The sequence below is a fragment of the Calliopsis andreniformis genome, chromosome 5 (genome assembly GCF_051401765.1).
Source record: "Calliopsis andreniformis isolate RMS-2024a chromosome 5, iyCalAndr_principal, whole genome shotgun sequence".
In the NCBI taxonomy this organism is placed as follows: Eukaryota; Metazoa; Arthropoda; class Insecta; order Hymenoptera; family Andrenidae; genus Calliopsis; species Calliopsis andreniformis.
The window spans coordinates 21,567,514-21,587,802 of record NC_135066.1 but is presented as its reverse complement, the minus strand read 5'-3'; the positions used below and the strand labels follow the sequence as shown (position 1 = coordinate 21,587,802).

Here is a 20,289-nt window from a genome sequence, read left to right as displayed (position 1 = left end):
TTACGGCATACAAGGCGAAACAGAGGCAGAGGCTCGGGGACTATTGTTTCCGGAAGCTCGAGAAACTGCGGAAACTCGAGTTGGCGATCCCGGACGAAAATTTAATTGATACCGTGATCGGTGACATACCGGATGCTGCCATAGCCTGTTCAATACGGTCAGCCAAACTTACCGACGTGGACAAGCTATACTCCTTCATTCGGAATCTTGGAGAGATGCCGATGGGAGACCTACAACGAAAGTCGGCACCAGGACCTTCGCGGTGGAGGCAACCAGCACCATCGATACCAGGCAGCAAGAAGAATGGCAAGGATATGGCGAATCGTCCCAAGGAGGCGACCAACCGCTCTACGGGCACGACGGAGCACCCCAAAGGGTGGTCAGAGAGTAACCGAGGGCAAAACAGATGCTACAACTGCGGGAGGATGGGACACTACGCGCGGGACAAGCCGCGAGAACAACGGGAGATAAATGAAATGCAGCAATTCAAACGCAAAACTCATATATATGAAGTGAGTATCCGCGTAGACGGTCGAAAAGTAGGTAATAGCCTAATTTCGCTATTTTCGAGAACATTTTATATCATGCTCGTCATGCAACATCGCCGCTCACGCGGTCGTCGTGTCGCGCACTGTTTACAGTTCTTGCGCGAGCTCCAAATTTGAACACCGACAGATTCTCATCTTAACTTCTATAACATGTCGACGTGTTACAAGGCGCTTCCCGAAATCAGCCATAGCTGTCTTTAATGATGTAAGATACGAATGCACTTAGTTTCCATGAACAATTTGCAATGGGTGTTAACAACCATTACAGGCAACGACACGTATAGTTTTGGGACTAAGGTGTAGAACGCACACACTCTAGTTACATCGATTTCGACTAATGAGAACCTGCAAATTTTGAATGTCGATGTACAACGCTTTTCGCTTTGACAAAGATGCTGGCGTTGACATTCTCGAGGCTCCAGAAAAACGCATAGAACAAACACACACGGATACTCACATACGCTCTCATACACACATACACGTAGAGCCTCGACCACCGACAAAAATTCCAAGGAAAGAGCGGGTAAAGACAATAATAAGATTTTAAATTTTGGACGTCAAAGGCTCGAAATACGCCCGATCAGGAATTTCCTAAATGCAAAGTCCTTTTATATTATTCCCTTTTATATTATTGGTGACCCCGATAGGGACTATTTCGCGTAGTGTAGTGCCATTGTGGAACATTCAGACATTTAAAAAAAGAAAAAACATTTATTTCTAATGGCAGTGATGTGCTGTGTCGTGATCAGCTGTGATTCTTATTGTTGAACATTTAGTGCATAAAGACAATGGCAAACAATCAGGAATCAGGAACATCAGGTGTGGATCGTGTAGCTGTCCGGATACCCGATTTTTGCCCATCAGATCCAGAAATGTGGTTTTTCATGGTAGAACTAAGTTTCGATGCATCGGGGGTATCAACAGAGAACACCAAATTCGGATATATATTGGGAGCTTTGAATCCACAGTATGCTACTGAAGTACGTAATATTATTATGGGCCCACCGCTTGCTGAGCCGTACCAGAAGCTAAAAACGGAGTTGATTCAGCGATTGAGTTCATCCCAGGAACAAAAGATTAGACGTCTTTTGAAAAAAATAGGGGACAGAAAACCGTCGCAGTTCCTGCGTCACCTGCGAGGCTTAGCAGGAACTATCATTGGGGACAGTGTACTGCGAACCTTGTGGCTGGGACGATTGCCTTCCCATATGCAGATAATATTGGCTACCCAAAAAGATACCGACCTTGGCAAGGTAGCGGAACTAGCGGATGCAATTGTCGATGCAACGGGTCCTCGCGGCCAGGTAGCCAAGGCAGTGTATCCTCGCAGCCAGGCATCGGAGACATCATATCCCCGTAGACAGGTAGCTGAATAGTCAAGTGCTCGTGGGTCATTTACAGAAATAACACCTGCGGTTGGTCATGATTACGAATCTTTGCTAAATCTTAAGCTGGCCCAGCTTACCTTGTCCTTCCAACAGGAAATAGCGGCCATTCGACAGGAACGAGCGAGTGAATCGCGTTTCTCTCGTCGCGATCGGGGTTATCGACCAAGATCTCCTAGTGCTAGAAGGCCGCGTTCGCGATCATCCTCTTCGCGACATATTCAGCAACGTGGTGGTAAATGTTGGTATCATTGGAAATTTGGGGCCGACGCTCACAGGCAGTCGTTAATGGCGGCTACCGACCCCAGCCCATCAACTCGCCGTCTATTTGTAACCGATCGTGACTCGCAAACACAGTTTTTGATCGACACAGGAGCCGATCTCTGTGTGTATCCGAGGAAATTTGTTCGCGGTCGAAGAGACAAAACGGACTACGAATTGTCTGCCGTGAATGGTATGGTTATATCTACGTACGGGACAATAGTCTTAAATTTAAATTTCGGACTTCGTCGTCTTTTCACCTGGCAATTTGTGGTTGCGGATGTTTTTAAACCGATTATGGGCGTAGATTTCTTATCTCATTTCGGACTTTTGGTGGATGTGCGGAATCGTCGGCTTTTAGATCAGATAACGTTATTATCAGCGCATGGAAGATCAGCTCATCACTGCGAATCCATTGCTAGCGTCAAGACCATCGGTGGAAACTCCGTGTTCCATACTTTATTACAAAGATACGTGGAAATCACTAAACCAGACGAGGTACCTGTTGAGAGAAAGCACGATACGGTGCACCATATTAAAATAACGTCTGGTCAACCTGTAGCCTCTAAGCCGCGCCGGCTGGCACCAGGTAGGCTAAAGGTGACGAAGAAGGAATTTGAGACCATGCTTCGTTTGGGATTAGCACGACCTTCAAAAAGCAGCTGGTGATCACAGCTGCATATGGTGCCAAAGAAAGGATCCGAAGATTGGCGTCCTTACGGTGATTACCGCACACTCAACGCACGAACCATTCCCGGCAGGTATCCAATTCGTCATATTGAAGATTTTGCTCAAACCTTGCACGAAAAGTCTTTTCGACTATAGATTTAGTACGGGCGTATAACCAGATACCCGTTTTTGCACCGGATATTCAGAAAACCGCGATCACGACACCATTTGGATTGTTCGAATTTCCATTTATGTCCTTTGGCCTCCGAAACGCTGCGCAAACATTTCAGCGCTTTATTGATGAAGTTCTGCGTGGTTTGGATTTCTGTTTCGCGTATATAGACGATATCCTGATAGCTTCATTGTCGCGCGAAAAACAACGTCAGCATTTAGAGACACTTTTTAATAGACTGAAAGAGTATGGTGTTGTGGTTAATCCTGCAAAGTGCGTGTTCGGACAACCTAGTGTGAAGTTACTCGGTTATTCGGTCTCCGCTGACGGTACTCGTCCCTTACCTGAGAAAGTGGCAGCAATTAAGGAATATCCCCAACCTAAGATAGCTAAGCAGCTCAGGCAGTTTCTGGGGATGATCAATTTTTACAGGCGGTTCATTCCGTATGCGGCAAAAATTTAGGCACCGTTGAACGAGTTATTGAAAAGGTAGCGCACCCATTAGCTGGTCTGCGTCGGCTACTGAGGCTTTTCAGAAATGTAAATGCAGCCTAGCCGAAGCCACATTATTAGCGCACCCGGAAATAGATGCCCCCTTATCTATCGTTTGCGATGCATCGGACATTGCCATTGGGGCAGATAACGATCTTCAACGGAAGACGGTCTTAACGGTCTTCAACAGCAAGTGGATAACGTGTGGGAATCTCTAGCGTTTTTCTCAAAGAAATTGACACCTGCTGAGAGGAAGTATGCTGCATACGATAGGAAATTGCTTGCCATTTACCGAGCCGTGAAGTATTTCAGGCACATGATTGCGGGAAGAACCTTTATTATCTTTACGGATCATAAACCCATAACGTTTGCTTTTCAAAAGAAGTCAGACCAAAATTCTCCTAGACAGTTCCGTTATCTCAATTTTATCAGTCAATTTACGCCATATTTCAGGAGATCAAAATGTTGTAGCCGATACGCTTTCAAGGGTAGAAGAATTAGTAACCGTCGATTACGAGGCACTTGCAGCATCACAGAGCAAAGATGAAGAATTACAGCGTATTCTGCGATCAGGGAGTTCCTTATCTTGGAAGAGATTAAGCCTGCCTGATGTAGCGATTCAATTATATTGCGATATATCTATTAGCAGAGCACGACCTTACGTTACACCAGCTTTTCGTCGTGCAGCTTTTAATTCTGTACATGGATTGGCGCATCCAGGAATTAATGCGACAGTAAAATTAGTTACGGATTGTTTTGTTTGGCCGTCCATCAGATCCGACTGCAGGGAGTGGACGCGTAGCTGTTTGCAGTGTCAGCGTTCCAAGGTTCACAGGCACGTGCAGTCATTGTTGGGATGTGTTGTATCACCGGTTGGAAGATTCGAGCATGTGCACTTGGACATTGTGGTGTTACCTATTTCGGGGGGATTCAGTTATTGCTTTACCTGCGTAGACCAATTTACGCGATGGCCTGAAGCTATCCCACTAAAGGATCAGGAGGCACCTACGGTGGCACGAGCCTTCTACGAGGGATGGATCGTCCGTTTTGGGACGTATTACCACAGACCGGGGGAGACAATTCGAGTCTCATTTGTTTAGACATCTAAATGAGTTGTTAGGTTCTAGATATTTCCGAACGGCAGCTTACCATCCGGCAGCAAACGGTATGGTGGAGTGTTTCCATCATCAATTAAAGGCTGCGTTACGCTGTCATTAGGACGCACAGTGGACCGAAGCACTTCTTACCATTATGCTGGGAATTCGGGCAGCCTGGAGGGAAGATTTGAAATCAACGGCAGCGGAATTGGTTTATGGCGAGACCTTGCACTTACCTGGGGAATTTCTCTCTCCACATCCAGTCGAAGGGGACTATAGTGCTGATGATTTTGTTAAACAACTCCGAGAGCATTTCCGAGAGATGGCAGTAATCACCTGCGTCTATTTTGGAACCCCCGGTTCGAATCACGTGGTCAGGTAGACGTGTTCGATTTCCGAATCGTTTGCAAATACGGGAAATTCCATGTGTTTAATTGTGTGTATCAGTGAAAGTTAAAGACTGTAATTGTTTTTATTAAGCATGTATTAATTTAGTTCTGCGAGTCGAATTCTGGTAGGGGGGTACTGTGGCGTGTGTAGCAGCCAACTCGCCCTTTGTTGACGAACCGAGCGATGTCCGTAGCAACGCGTTATTTCGCGAATTTTCGCGAATTTTCCTAGGAGAGGGAGGGCGATACTTGATGTACGCGAGAGAATCTCGAAAGTCCGGTGACGTCGGAGTTTTTCCGTCCAGGTTGACCCTAAAAGCCCAAATACAGTTAGATGACCGCGGTCGAAACACCCTTCGGGAAAACCCAGTTTATGACATGGTTTTAGCTATTGAGAACGAAACGAAAATTAAAGATTCTAAATTCATTGAACAAAAAGGCAAACTACTATTGCTGGCAATATTAAAATGTTAAACTCAAAAATAGCTTTCGAAATACTCGTACAACGTGTTCCTCGGTACGGAACACCCTTGCTTCGATGAATTCGTTGTTAGTATATATTTGTATTTAGTTTTCGTAGCTTTCTCTTTTCTAGTTTTCCTGACTTATTTACGATTTCCTGTCTTTTCTTTCGATTTCTACGCTCTCAAGGGTTCGTCCGGGCCTGGTCATCATCAAGCACATTTGGTGACCAGACCAGGGCGACCTTAAGGACTGTTTTTTTTTCTTCAACTTTCTCTCCGGTTTTCTCTCCTTTCCGTTTTCCTTCTTCGTTTTTTCGACTATCGCTATCTTTCTTTTCGTGTAGTATTCAGGTGCAGAATATTCTAAGCGCGGAACACTTAGTCCAGAGCAGCCGAGTCGGAACGTTTAAAGATTCCTGTAGCTATTATCTGAGTGTTACAATAAAATAATTGAGAGCGGAATTAGTTTGGAGTTCTTTTATATTATTCGCCTCAATGGTATCGCAAGAGAGTATTTAGTGAGGTTATCTTGAAATGTAAGAATTCGACTATAGTTTCTTTCTGTGTAGAGAAGTGGTCCTAAGATATCCATGAATATTATATAAAATGCATCCATTATAACATATATTGTTAATTAAAAAAGAAAGTAGAAACGTAAACATAGATAGAAAATAAATTCCTCATTCTAATACGTATAATGTACCACACAAATTTTTTTAATTTCATGTAATGTTAATTTTTATTGTTTCACCATTTTCTGTGGAGAAACAAGTGTAAAATAGTGATAGATTTTAACAGACTTGAACAATTTGCATACTTGGTATGTATAATCATATATATTTCTTTAATTTCCATCTTACAGAAGAAGAGGTATCCGCCAATCAGTGATTATATAAATTTCAATTACTGAAAGGCTATTAGCAGTTGTCAATGGAAATGGCGACAAGATTGAATTATACATGGGTTTTGGATTGAAGCAGAAGATAATTATATTTGGCGGCTTAGAAGGCTACTTGAAAGGAATTATTATTGCATGAATTGGGAAGGATGATAGCATGAATGTGAATATTAAAACTACTAAAAATTTAATGTTGTACAAAATTAAAGTTCTGTAACATACATAAAAAATTTAGTATAAACATTAAATATAAAAATCATAATATTGAAATAATAGATGATAATATATGATATATGAGATGATAATAATAATGAAATATAAAAATTTCGTATGAATTTTAATACTCTCTTATTGAAATATAGTTGATAATTAGAAACTTCTACATTATTTATCTTGACTGTGCTAATACACATTGATGAGATGTTCTAACAAAACGTAAATTGTATGTATATTGGTCGCATTTACATTGAATTGATTGATAAAATGTAAATATGGAGTGGAATAGTGACAAGTGATAGGTGCTTGAGTACACGATATTAAATTTAATATCAATTTTTATTCCAATACTTTCGATATTATTTAAAATGTTTAAATCACAAGAGAATCTTATATTAAGTTTTGTAATTTATGTAATCTTAAATTTTGTTACGTATGCGTCACCTACGTGAACATTTTAATTTTTTTTTAGAGCTGGAATGCACTGGACGCATAGACAAGGACACCTTGCGTTCATCTGCTTTATACAGGGTGTAAAAAAAATGCTGTAGTTCCTTGAAAGGGGTCCATTCAGGGAGTGATTTGAAACAACTTTTTCCTTAGCAAAAATGTTAGATGAAACTTCGTTAACGAAATATTCGAAGTGGGCCTACATCGAAAGAAATCGCATTAGTATGAAAATATTGGCATAATGTATAAACGAAAAAGCAATGCAACAAAAAAATGAAGGGAGAATTGAAGAATTAATGTTGAAGCTAGGAACTTCGAAAGTAGTCTGCGTTACATTTAAAAAATAATAATCATGAATGAATTAAATGCAATTTCCCTGTAGTTTGTAAACCTGTGTCACTGAGTCACTGTACCGATCCTGGTTATCGACCGTCGGAATGGTTTATGCTAGAGTAGAATTTTTCAAAGAAACTCCTTGTACCCCCACGTAATTTAAGCACCTCAGACTTTCCTTTCTCGGACACTTCGAAATCACGTTTCCTTCGAAGCCAAAGTAATAAAGCTATAAATTACCTGCTAAGGTGCTGAAACTGGTCGTAGCAGCAACAACTCGACACGTGTTGCTAAAAACTTTTCTCTTATTCTTCGAGGACGAAAAAGACTTTCTCTTCTTCGCGGACACTTTTGGACCGACGCAGGATGTGTCTGTTTTCTGTCTCGAAGCATTGTATACGTAGGCAGTAAAAGAGTGGAGTGAGTGCTTTTGTAAAACTGCTTGATGGTCCGTTCGTTGTGCACTTCTGCAAAGCACATGTTTTCTTGGCGGATACTGATTTTTTTTTCTCTCAATCTTGTTGTCGTAGTGGGAGTTAACTCATAATAGAACGATGGAAAACTACGTGGGGGTAGAAGGAACTTCTCTGAAAAAATTCTACCCTAGCATAGACCATTTCGACGGTTGATGACCAGGATCGGTGCAATGACCCAGTGACACAAGTTTACAAACTACAGGTGAATTGTATTTAATTTATTAATGATTATTATTTTTTAAATCTAACGCAGACTACTTTTAACGTTTTTATCTGCAACGTTAATTCTCCAATTCTCGTTCATTTTTTTGTTGCATTGCTTTTTCGTTTATACGTTTCCCGAATTTGTATTTACGAAAATTTACGTATTCCTTGTCCTTTCACATTAAGTAATTATTATTCTTGATTCTCCTTTGTTAGACATATAAATTGTTAGTGCTCTCTATACGTTTTGTTTGGCTTTTACGGGACTTTCGTTTCCGTCTGTAGTATCAGTCTTATGCGGTAGACATGTGCGCACGACAGTATTTAATTCCTATTAGATCTAATAATGTAGAGCTTAGGATAGTTCTATTGTAATAAGTTACCAATTGTTTGCATTTTCTTATCTCGCCCTAATAGGTTATGGGCCCAGGTTACATAATTAAAATATATTTCCAAGTATATTCTGTATTACAAGAAAAATGAGGTTAAGTTAACACGTGCTTCGATGGCGTTCGGTATGAATGTAACACGCATTAAACCGTTAACACGACATAATTATGATACGTGGAAGATACAAGCTGAAACTTTATTAATTAAAAATGACGAGTGGATGTACGTCAGTGAAAAATGAGTAAAACCTGATGCCGGAACTGGAGAGAAAGAATCTACAGCCGCCCAATTAGACTAGACACACAAGGATAAAAAGGTAAGATCGGATTTAATTTTATCTACTAGTGCATCAGAATTACAACATGTTAAATCGTGTTTGACTGCACGAGAAGTGTGGTTAAAGCTGGAGGAAGTGTACGCATCAAAAGGCCCAGCTCGTAAAGGTACACTGTTGAAAAGGTTAATTATTCATACAATGAAAGTGAGTACCTTACGAAGGAGTTAATGAAAGACTTCAAAGTTCGTGACTTGGGTCTTGCTAGTTATTGTCTTGGCATACAAACAGAACAATAGGAGGGAAGAGAAATTAAACTTTCTCAAGAAAATTACATTAAGGAAATTTTGAATATATTTGGAATGAATGGGGCTAATCCGGTCTCTACCCCTATGGATGCTGGAACTCAACTACTAAAAGAGAAGAAAACTGAGGATGGTTCTAAAATAAATAAATCATACAGGGAGTTAATAGGTCCGTTGATGTACATTGCGGTTGGAACTAGACCGAATATCGCTCATTCTGTGAGCGTCTTAAGCCAATTTAATGATTGTTTTGACAATTCATACTGGATTGCCGCGAAAAGAGTTCTGCGATACCTTAAAGGTACAATTAACTTAGGTCTTTGCTTTGGGGGTTCTGTTTCAGAAAACATGGAAGGATATATAGACGCCAATTGGGGGAGTTGCCCGATAGACTGCAGATCATACACTGGATGTGTGTTTTTGTTGGCTGGGTCTCGGTATTATTTGTTATGTCACTTTCAGTTTTCATACTAATGATATTTCCTCCGATGCATGCCAAATTCTTGTCCGAAGTACAGCCGTAACGCCTAGCGCGTACCCAACGCTACCGCAACTGCTCGGGCGGCAAACTCGCGCTCTCATTAGCCGGTATTTTTCGTTAATAACTCGTTAACGAAGCCTCATCTAACATTTTCGCTAAGGAAAAAGTTGTTTCATTTCGCCCCCTGAATCGCCCCTTTCAAGGAACTACAATATTTTTGTACTACAACACTACAACCCCCTGTATAACTTTTTTTTAAATATTTAAATTGCATGTAACATTATTTCGCAAATATTATAATTTTATGTATTAGTCAGGCCTAAACTTGATCCTAAACAAAAAATGGAAACAATTGTTAAGTCTAAACCTGACCTCAAACCTGAGCTAGATCATAAGTATAAACATATAGACGTAAACAAAACATAAACGTATACGTAAACATAAAGGTAAATCTAAATATAAACATAAACGTAAACCGACACCTGCATCTAAATATAACAACCGATAACAATTTCGCCAATAATTTCGACGACATAAAGTTCTAAAACCTATTTATTTAGACAATTTTCATCAAGATCATCAAATAGCATTAAGAATAAAATAAGCACTAGAATAGATATATACAGTTGGTACTAAGACTAATCTGGAACCATATCCTAACTTCAATTTCCTAATTCAAACGATCACGCCAGAGACGAACAACACGCATGCGCACAAGCAATAGGACTCTTCCATCCACGCATGCGTACAACATCAGGCCGTCATCCGAGCAACATCCTATGGCACGTTTCTTCGCACGCGTTGACGACAGGATGGCGACAGGATGATGACACCACAGACCTACCAGCAGACGAGCCTCTATCACATACATACGCCAAGTATTGGAGTCTATTAGGAGCGACTATCCTGCGACGATTTCCTAGCATGCATGCGCAATGTAACACTTCTCTTCTGTTCCCCTCCCAGGAGAATCACTAGGTCCAAAGGACAGAGGCAACCTCCGAAAATAAATAAGGCGTCGCCAGCTATAAAAGGGGGTTCTGCAGTTCGAAATTCTGAAGATCAAACAGTCCCGCTGATCCTAAACCACTCCGAGGCAGCGTTAACCAGCTCCTTGGATCCTCCACATCAAGACAGCTTTAGCCAGCTCCTCGATTACCGACCAAGGCAGCTTTAACTTGCTTCTTATTCTATCCTCGATCCCTATCAATCATAATCCGACACTGCCATCTTCCCAAATCAGATCTCATAAGTAATCTTAAGCCGATAAGTATTTGGTCGGTAAATAAGCAGTGCTAGTTACCCATTCAGTTAGTGAAAATATATAACAGACTATTGTTCCTTTCTTGCTAATTAGCAATAATACTAGAATTAGTTATTTTAAGTTTAGCCATTAACTGTATAAACTTTAATTTAACGAATTTTGTTATTTATTAATTTAAGAGAGATCCTAGTCTATGAAATTTATTTCTTAACCGCACGCTACACGAATCCTTCTCCCTGTTCACAGGTAAGCCGCTCTATCTGTGAACATTTTATATACGACGAAATCAGATCGTTATATAAATATATACGTACACCCTCATGTATACATAAACCTAAACCCAGACCTACCTTTAAACATAAACCTAAAGCTACACCTACTACTAAACATAAGCATATACCCACATGTATACATAAACCCAAACCTAACCTAAATCTAAACCTACACCTATGTTTAAATATAAACCTAAATCTACACCTACATCTAAACATAAACCTAATCAGTAAACTAGGTTCAGTTTACTAATTACCAAACTATGAATGCGATCAAATGTCTATTCAGTCAATTGTGTGTTCGGTTAAATGTGTATTCGCACAAATGTGCATTCGATCAATTTTATTCGGTGAAATGTATTTCGATCAAAGTTCCTTGATCTACCTGTAAAGAAAGATGTACGTTTCTACTTAAAACATTAAAGTTGACCTTCAAATAACCTAGAAAACGCTCAACACATAAAAAATGAATAATACGGTTGTATTTCTCCTTTGAAACCGGGAAACATTTTGTATCTTTTACTATTCCCAAAAATGCGTTGTTTTCGAGATAGTTTGACATCAACTTTTCAAATGAACACTCTGTTACGTCCCGGGTACGCTACCGGGACAAAATACAGTATTTATATGAGGTTAAGGCTATGTATGCATTCCTCGGGATCGTCGGAGTGTTCGGGAATCGGGAATTGGAGTCGACACACGTTTGACACCTACACGGTTGGTGTAATGCTAAGGTTGTCAAAATACCAGGTTACAGGGACACTCGGTTTGAAGCAATACTCCTGTTAAAATGTTATATGATATTAAGATATGATTAAACCGGCACGTAACAAATCCCTATAGAATTTTTACAGAAGATTTGAACGTTAACTTACTTTCCGACGCGACTGTATGTGAACCTTAGAGATAGAGCAAATACAAGAGAAGCTAGTCATCTAAGAAATGTAATTAGCAATTAGTAATTAGTAATTAATATATGTAATTAGAAAATTACATTGTACCTGCAATGTGTCAATATGTATCTACAGACTATTTGAATGAAGAACGTTTTACATTTTTTTTTTCAAAATATTGGCATTCTGATATACAGAAATATTCTAAGAATTAATAATACGCTTAGACCACAGTTTCTTCACTTTAAGTACAAAAAGTAACTACAGAGCTTTCGCAAGCCAATGGACTGGTAACGTTCATCGATATTTTTTTTACTGAAGAAAGTCATCTGTCCGCGAAACGTGGTTAAAGAGAAAGGTTAAAATCGATAATTAAAGATTGATTATAATACGAACGTTTACTTAAAAACATACTCCGTTATTCTAACGTGATTTTTCTTCAACTATCCTTAACACATTAAAGGTATCGAAATTTTAGGAAAATGAAAGCTTTGGTAGCATCAGTAAACAATTCAGGGCTTATATATAAAATAATAGATACTCAAACTATAAATAAAATATCATTCAATCAGATACATATCTGATACTAGAGTTCGGTATCATTTAAATAAAAAATTATTTGAATGACAAATTGAATAATAGATACTTTATTATCCCTAAAGTTTTCGTATTTAACTACGTCTAAAGCTTTTGTAAATATGTCTGCAATTTGTTCGCCTGTATTACAATACTGTATGTTAATACTGTGTTCCCTAACCTTTCCAACAATAAAATGAAATCTAACGTCGATGTGTTTCGACCTTCGGTTAAACAGTCGACACGATTAAACACCGGTTCTTATTAACTTTATCGCGCTTTGATTATATATATACATGTCGCATTTTACCATTTCTTCTATTAATTCCATCAACACAGTCTTTAGATATAATAACTTTTTACAGCAGTCTGCAACCGAAATAAATTCTGCTTCCGCGATAGATAATGTGACAATAGGTTGTTTTTGTGAAGCCCAGCTATTCGGTCCTCCACATAGTTTTATTACATATCCCGATGTGCTTTTTCTCGTTAATGCATCTCTAGCATAGTCTGTATCACAGTAAGTTCGCTGGAGCATCGTACGTTGTTTAATTTTACTTTTCTTTAAATGTTCCCTATATCTCTTAATCAATTTAAGACTTAAAAAGTGTAAGTAATGGATTTAAAGAGATTGGAAAAAACGAATGGACCACTATTTATAATAGCTTACTGTGATAATTATAAGTAAAAATTGATTGTTTGAAAATTTGAGAAAAAAGCTACAAGGATTTGTTAATATTTTCCAAATTTTCAAAACCCTACTTTCGAACTCTAATTTGCCGAAGACAAATTTGGTTAGATAGTTCTCAATTGTCTCAAAATTAAGTTTATAAACAAAATGTGTTAGAAAAGCTAGATATAATACATAAGAAAAGCTAAATATAATACATAAATCCTAAAATAAAAATTTCTAAGTGTGTACCTACAGCCACTTGCGAGACGATAATAACAAATAGCACAATTAATTTCAAGTTCTGTGTTCTTAAATGTTCTATTGAGGCTCACAATTCGCTCCCTTCGTATTCCGACCTCTAACAGTCCCCCGTCCGAGACGCTAGTGTCGCTGGGCTTTGTCTTTTGTTACCTTAACCTAAAAACCGCTGCGTTCTTCACCTTTTGTATTGTATGCGACGCGATGCGAGACGTTATTAGATATAACGTGCTGTTCTGAATACCGAATCGATACACTACTACCCTCTCGTGCGTGATCTACGCTCTAACATGTTCGAAACCATTAAACCAATGTTATAACCGCTTGCTCCCTTGATTGTATTGTGAACTACATCAAAATTTTTATTCACCAAAATCCCAAAAACTATTAACTGAAAGCGATCAATTTGGTGGAAAATACGTCACGCACCTCGTTAACACGCCAAAGCTTAAACAAAGACTATCATTTTTAACAGGGATGTGCGAATACCCGAGATCGCGGGTTCACGTCGAGTCGACAAAATACGGGCGGGATCGGGCGGGCTCCTAAGAGTATCTCTCTCATCGGGACTGATCGGGATCCTGAAAGTATCTAATCCATCGGGACTGATCGAGCTTCCGAAATTACATATCATAGACATACGGGCTTTCGTGATCCCGAAAGTATTTAACTGTTCACAATTGTATCGAATACCAATATTGGATTATTGTATCATCTTTTACGATGCGTTTAAAACGTTCCTGCAAATAACATATATTTCAAGTGATCGCAAAACGGTTTCGTTGACTTTTTTGAGAACTAAAATTAAACGAACATTTTAAATTACCTTGAATGCATTGAAAATGTTATGATACATTTCAGTAATTATCGTACTGTGAGTATCATTTGATTCGCCGATTTTTGTGTTTCTATTAATTTTTTTCTTGCAGTTGTTCAACACGAAAAAACCCTACTTGTATTATAACATTTTTTACGTACCAATTCGTACAATTTAATATTTTTCATTCTATTTTTAATAATTAACTATAAACTTCTGTTTTACACGTATTTAGGACTTTTAAAAGTTTTGCGTTATTATCCGTCGTAAGAAAAATTGATTCTTCCATGTTTAAATCCCATGCGGCACCCCAATATTTTTATGGGTATGTGTCCCAGATAATTTTTGTGAACTCAACATATATGTTAGCGTCAACGTATTTTTAAGAGAGAATTTGAGAAGGATGGCCAAATGATGACTGGTCTTTGATGAATATATGATAGGGTCTTAGTTTACGTGTGGCTGATTGAGGGTGCATGAGACTAAACAGTCCCGTTGGCAACCGATGGCTGATGGTTACGTTGGACTTCCCAGCTATCGGGTGTTGTGTGACTGAAAGAAGAGCGAGTGTTTAGAGAAGGCAAGCGGTCCGATACCGTATTGCAAAAGAATGGGAATATTGTTCCTAAAGGATCTGGTCACGGAGTGGGGAAGGCTATGCCTTTTGGTAAGAGGACTGTGATAAACCCCACGGCACTTACCCCAGAACCTTGTGCAAGGAACGAGCTTTCGGGTAATTTTCTTGACATATATTATTAAAATTTTATATCTTTTGATATGAAATACAGCGTCAGAGATGTGTAACTTTCTACTGAGCACGACGTCCAACCATTGACGAGAAATGTTAAAGTGATGCTTTTCAATTGTGAAAAGACTATAAAATTTAATATCACATAAAGATAAGAAAGAATATGTAAGAAAATCGAATTTTTCAATATTAGTACGAATCTTGTCTTTAATCTTTAGTTTCAATCTTTATATATTTGTGAAATAACTGTTTTTGAAAAGTCGTTACAATGTCAATCCCGATGCGTTAGATACTTTCGGGCAGTGATGCCAAAATCGTGGAACGTGGAACAAACGGCTTACCCCAACTACATATAACCTACTGTTGTCCCCCACTCTACTGGCACCGCTCGGCTCTCCACGCAGCGTACTCGGCTCATATCCGTGTGCTCTGTCTGCTCGACGCGTTCCACTGAGAATTCATACTATCGAAGTCCGAGCGCGTGGCTCACAAATTGGGCAATAGTAATAGAATCTCGGTGCAGTGATTTTACTTTTTCTCTTTGTTTTTAATTATTCGTGTCATAGAAAAGCGTGACAACCAGATTTGTGTCTTGTGTCTTTCTATATATAAAAATAAATAAACAGTTAATTAAAATCGTAATTATAACTGTGATAGTACAGAATACAACAAATATTATTACATACTTATCTTTTCCTGTATCTTCTTAGTAGAAGTTACATAGATACTAAATTGCCATAAATCAGATGTTCTCGATTTCATTTTATCATTTTATAACATACATTGTTTTCTTCGCGTAAACGTATTTTTCAATGTGCAATTCCTAATATTCTATGAGCATCAATGAAAACTACGTGAAGAAAATACAGTATGTCTATTTTTTATATACTAAAGTGTTGGGGCGTTTACAAGAACGCGGCGAGACCATCGCGGTATCTCGTCCTCGCGAGAGTGCCTAAATATGGCCCCCCCATCTATGATCGAGTGACGAATCAGAAATCAATTAAGATTGATTGGCCACATCGATAGCGGCGGGGATCTTAGCACGCGACTGATATAAATATGCGAGATCCGCGATGCATATAAATATAAGGTAATTCGCGATCATTGCAGAGTCGAGTCGAATCGGAATCGGAATTGAGTCGGAGTCCGAGTATGGGAGTGTGAGAGAGAGAAAGTGTGTGTGGCAGAGATTGTCAATACCGCGGAGTACTGAGAGAACCCGTGTGAAACCAAATAAAGTGTTTACTTGTCTTCATCGGGACTCTGAAACTCTCTACCCCTCTGTCCTCTCTTCCGAAGAACCCCTTACAAAAGATTAAAAGCTAAAATTATAATTTATGTGTAGGAAACACGAACAAGAAGACTCGTATATGTACTACCTTCAGGGAAATATCAAATATGGACAATGCAAAAAGAGAGTACAAGATGAGAGCAAAAGAAAAAAGAAGAGGATATCTAATGATGGAGACAAGGAAATAAGTAATGATATATTTTTAATAATGTTTTATAATTGATTAGAAATATTTCTAAACTAAAAAATTATACTAAAATCAATTTATTCATCTTGGCAGCTAACGTAACAACAAGAAGAAAGAAAAAATATTCCGTCGCTTTGTTTAGGGTTTTTAGAAAGGTGGGTTTTCCCTAGGATTGAGAACGAACGTTAGAGCGATGTCTGACTGGATCAGGCCACAAAAATAATTGAAACAATTAAATGTTACCAGATAATGTGATTCTAACAAGAAAAGTATTGTAACAATAAAACGATTTATTACAATCAGATTTTCCTTTAATTATGTCCTTTGATATTCCTATTATTGAGTATAAATCGAGTAGTTTAATACTTTCCCGCTATTCAATAAAATTCTATCTAATCAAAAAATAGCAATTAATATCAATACCTTCAGTAGTTTATTGCAAGCATCAACTAAGTCCGCTAATTTTAAAAATCACAAATTAATGCTAACGCTTAATCAAGTATTCACACAATATTAGAATAAATGCTACAACGAACAGCTTCGTTGTAAATCGAACACTTTTTGGAGTACCACCTCGGATTTTATACAAATTTGCATATATTGTAGTCTTTAATGATATTTAAACGTATGTCGAAGAAATTTTTCAAAGTTTGAATATTGTTGATTTTACAGCTACTCAAAGTATAGACTAGCTTTTTTTTAGAAAATTATAACTCTTGAACCACTAAACGCACGAGAATATGCGTCTGGGTATTTATTGTGAACACATAAGAGTACTAAAAAAAATTATTTCAGTGTAGAAACAATACATTGTGCAACTAGTGCGCGAAACGAGTGATTTTTGTCGAGTGTGAAATCACACTCATCGAATGTGACCTGAGCGCACGTGTTGCTCATACTATTTTTTTAAACAAAGTGTGACAAATTCGATTTCTCATGCCTGTGTGTCTGAAATTATTACTTCGCGCACGGCACGGTCTCAGAGTGAGAATAGGATATTTCGTGCACGCTACATATTGCATGAGAAATCAAATTTCACGCACTGCGTTTCAAAAAAGTTTTTTTAAATATTTTTTATAATTGTTTTAAATAAATGCGATTTTTTAGTACTGAACACGAATTTAAAAATTTGATAACAATTAAGTATATAGTTCGTATAGTTAAGTATATAATTAAGTATATATTCGTTCTCTTTACGAATATATTTTTAAGAACATGGACATTTGAAAATAGTTCAAATGAAAATTGATTGAATGTAACGCTGCGTCACGTCGAAGCGTACCGTGTGTAGCCTGGTCCTACGGCACTAGCGGCTAGGCGACTATACCTGGCATTAATATAAGGGGTATACGACTACTGCCAGATATAATTCGCTCAATAAATATTAAGAACTCATTCTTTGTCAGTAATACTTATTGTTTGTAACATCAAGTGGTCATTGTTCAATGGAAACTACGAGAAGAGGTGAATATTCTTGCATCGGTGTAGAATAAAATATGATGAGAAGATGGATTATTGGATAAGTATTCTACCATATTAATGGGTGTCCAATTAAATGTATAGGAAAGTGTACAATAGTTAATTATCTAAAAATCTTCACAATTTTTCAATTTTGACTGTTAAAGTAAATTTTACCCGACAAATTAAACAGTATGTCTGTTGGTATATACGAATGAAAATGTCTTGTTACAAGAATTTGTCTAGCTAATGGGCGCCTGTCTGGTAGTAGTTCTGAATGTTCTTTATGTTTTTCAACTGACCAGGATTTAAAATTAAAATTCTCAATGTTAACAGTCGCCCAGTTGAACAATTTCTGTAGTGTTGTGATCTGATTCTGTAGTGCTTTTTGTAAACTGACTCGAGCTGCAAGGCGTTTCAAGGACCCGCTAACACCGTCACATCTATTTTTGCTATGTGAAGTTGCAAAAAAGTGCCACTCTGCATGGATTCCAAAATCTTTTAAATAAAATCTGAGATTAAGTAAATTGTGTTCATTTTTGTATTGCGAAGAAGCCCTGTCAGAAAAGTATTTAATTTTTGTAATGTCAGTACCGTATTTTTATACCAAAATTGTGTCAAAAGTGTTTGAAATAAATGAACTGTCTGATATAATGGTAAAGTCGTCATATTTTCGACTGTTATCCATTCGATGATAATAGGACCAATAGTAACGCTGGATTTCATCTTGAATAAGAAATTAATAATTTTCTGCGAAATCTCCAACAAAAAAAATTCATTAAGCTACATTAATAACAGGTAGTGGTGTGCGGGTTTCCGAAATCTTGGGATTCCCGAGCTTCGGGCTGATCGGGATCCCGATCGACAGTGCTTAACGCATCGGGACTGACATCGTAACGACTTTTTCAAAACCAATTATTTCACAAATATATAATGATTTGAAACTACAGATTAAAAACAAAAGTTGTACAAATATTGAAGAAGGTAAATCGTTTTGACTTTCTTACATCCTCTTTCTTATCTTTATGTATGTTACGTAATACATAAAATGTTAGATACATTTTATCAAAATTATTTTTGAAAAATCAATTTTTCTTACAACGGATAATGCCGTAAAACTTTTAAAAGCCCTAAATACGTGTAAACAGAACAAGAATACCGTGATTTGCATATTGTTTATAGTTGATTATTAAAAACAGAATGAAAAACATTGAATTGTACGACCTGGTACATAAAAAATGTTAAAACACAAGTAGTGCTTTTTCGTGTTGAACGTCTGTAAGAGAAAAATTAATGGAAATACAAAAATCGGCGAATCAAATGATACTCACAGTACGATAATAATTAATAAAATGTATTATATCATTTGCGATGCATTCAAGGTAATTTAAAATGTTTGTTTAATTTTAGTTCTCAAAAAAGTTAATAAAACTGTTTTGTGGTTACTTGAATTATGTTATTTGCAGGAACGTTTTAAACGCATCGTAAAACACGATACAGGAATCTAACATTGATATCCGATACAATTGTGGACAGTAAGATACTTTCGGGATCTTGAAAGCGCGTATGTTTATGATACTTTCGGGACATTGATTAGTCCTGATGCCTTAGATACTTTCGAGATACCAATCAGTCCCGATGAGAGAAATATTCTCGGGGGTTCGCCCGATCACGCCCTTAGTTTGTCGACCCGACACGAACCCGTGTTCTCGGGTACCAGCACAGACTTGACAGTAAGACATATATTTCTGACAGGCTGCCACTTTATATTGCTGTCTTTCGTCAACCACGTATGGCTATTGTTCATTTATGAGTTTATTTTCAGTTATCTGTGTTATTATTATTTATTTTAATATTATTAAATAATATTGTAACTTATTAAGGAGTATTATATTGTATTAAGAAGTTTAAATATTTTAATTATATAATATTTAAAATACAAGGAAAGTATACAATAAAAAAGCATGAAATTGAAACGTATTCTTAATTTCATTTTCAATCGAATTTCAAAAAATAATTTTAAAATGGTTATAATAACCTGACCAACCAATGTGCAAAATGTGTTTCTTAATACTTAAATTTCAGGTGTTGAAAACATTTATAACGGTGTCTTATCGGTTTTGGTGCTTGAAACATTTCCGAAGAATCAGAATCAAAATGAGCAGGAACCGATATATCCATACAACTATAATATTTTTCCGGTTCTTCATACCTCTTTCAGCCAGACCCAATATACAAAAGTTTGAAATCATTACCTATTTTCGAAGTTAAATCTGATTCTGAATAAATTAGCACAAACTATAGATTGAAAAGTGTGAAGATAAGTAAATTATAAGATTGATTGT

At 37.5% G+C, this 20,289-nt stretch overlaps 1 long non-coding RNA gene across 1 annotated transcript; it reads left to right on the top strand.

Moving 5' to 3' along the window:
- The first annotated feature begins 15,911 nt into the window (after positions 1–15,911).
- LOC143179796 (uncharacterized) lies at positions 15,912–16,782 on the top strand. Its single transcript, XR_013002009.1, has 3 exons — positions 15,912–16,098; positions 16,354–16,487; positions 16,580–16,782. It is a non-coding gene; the product is annotated as an uncharacterized LOC143179796 (long non-coding RNA).
- Positions 16,783–20,289: the final 3,507 nt, after the last annotated feature.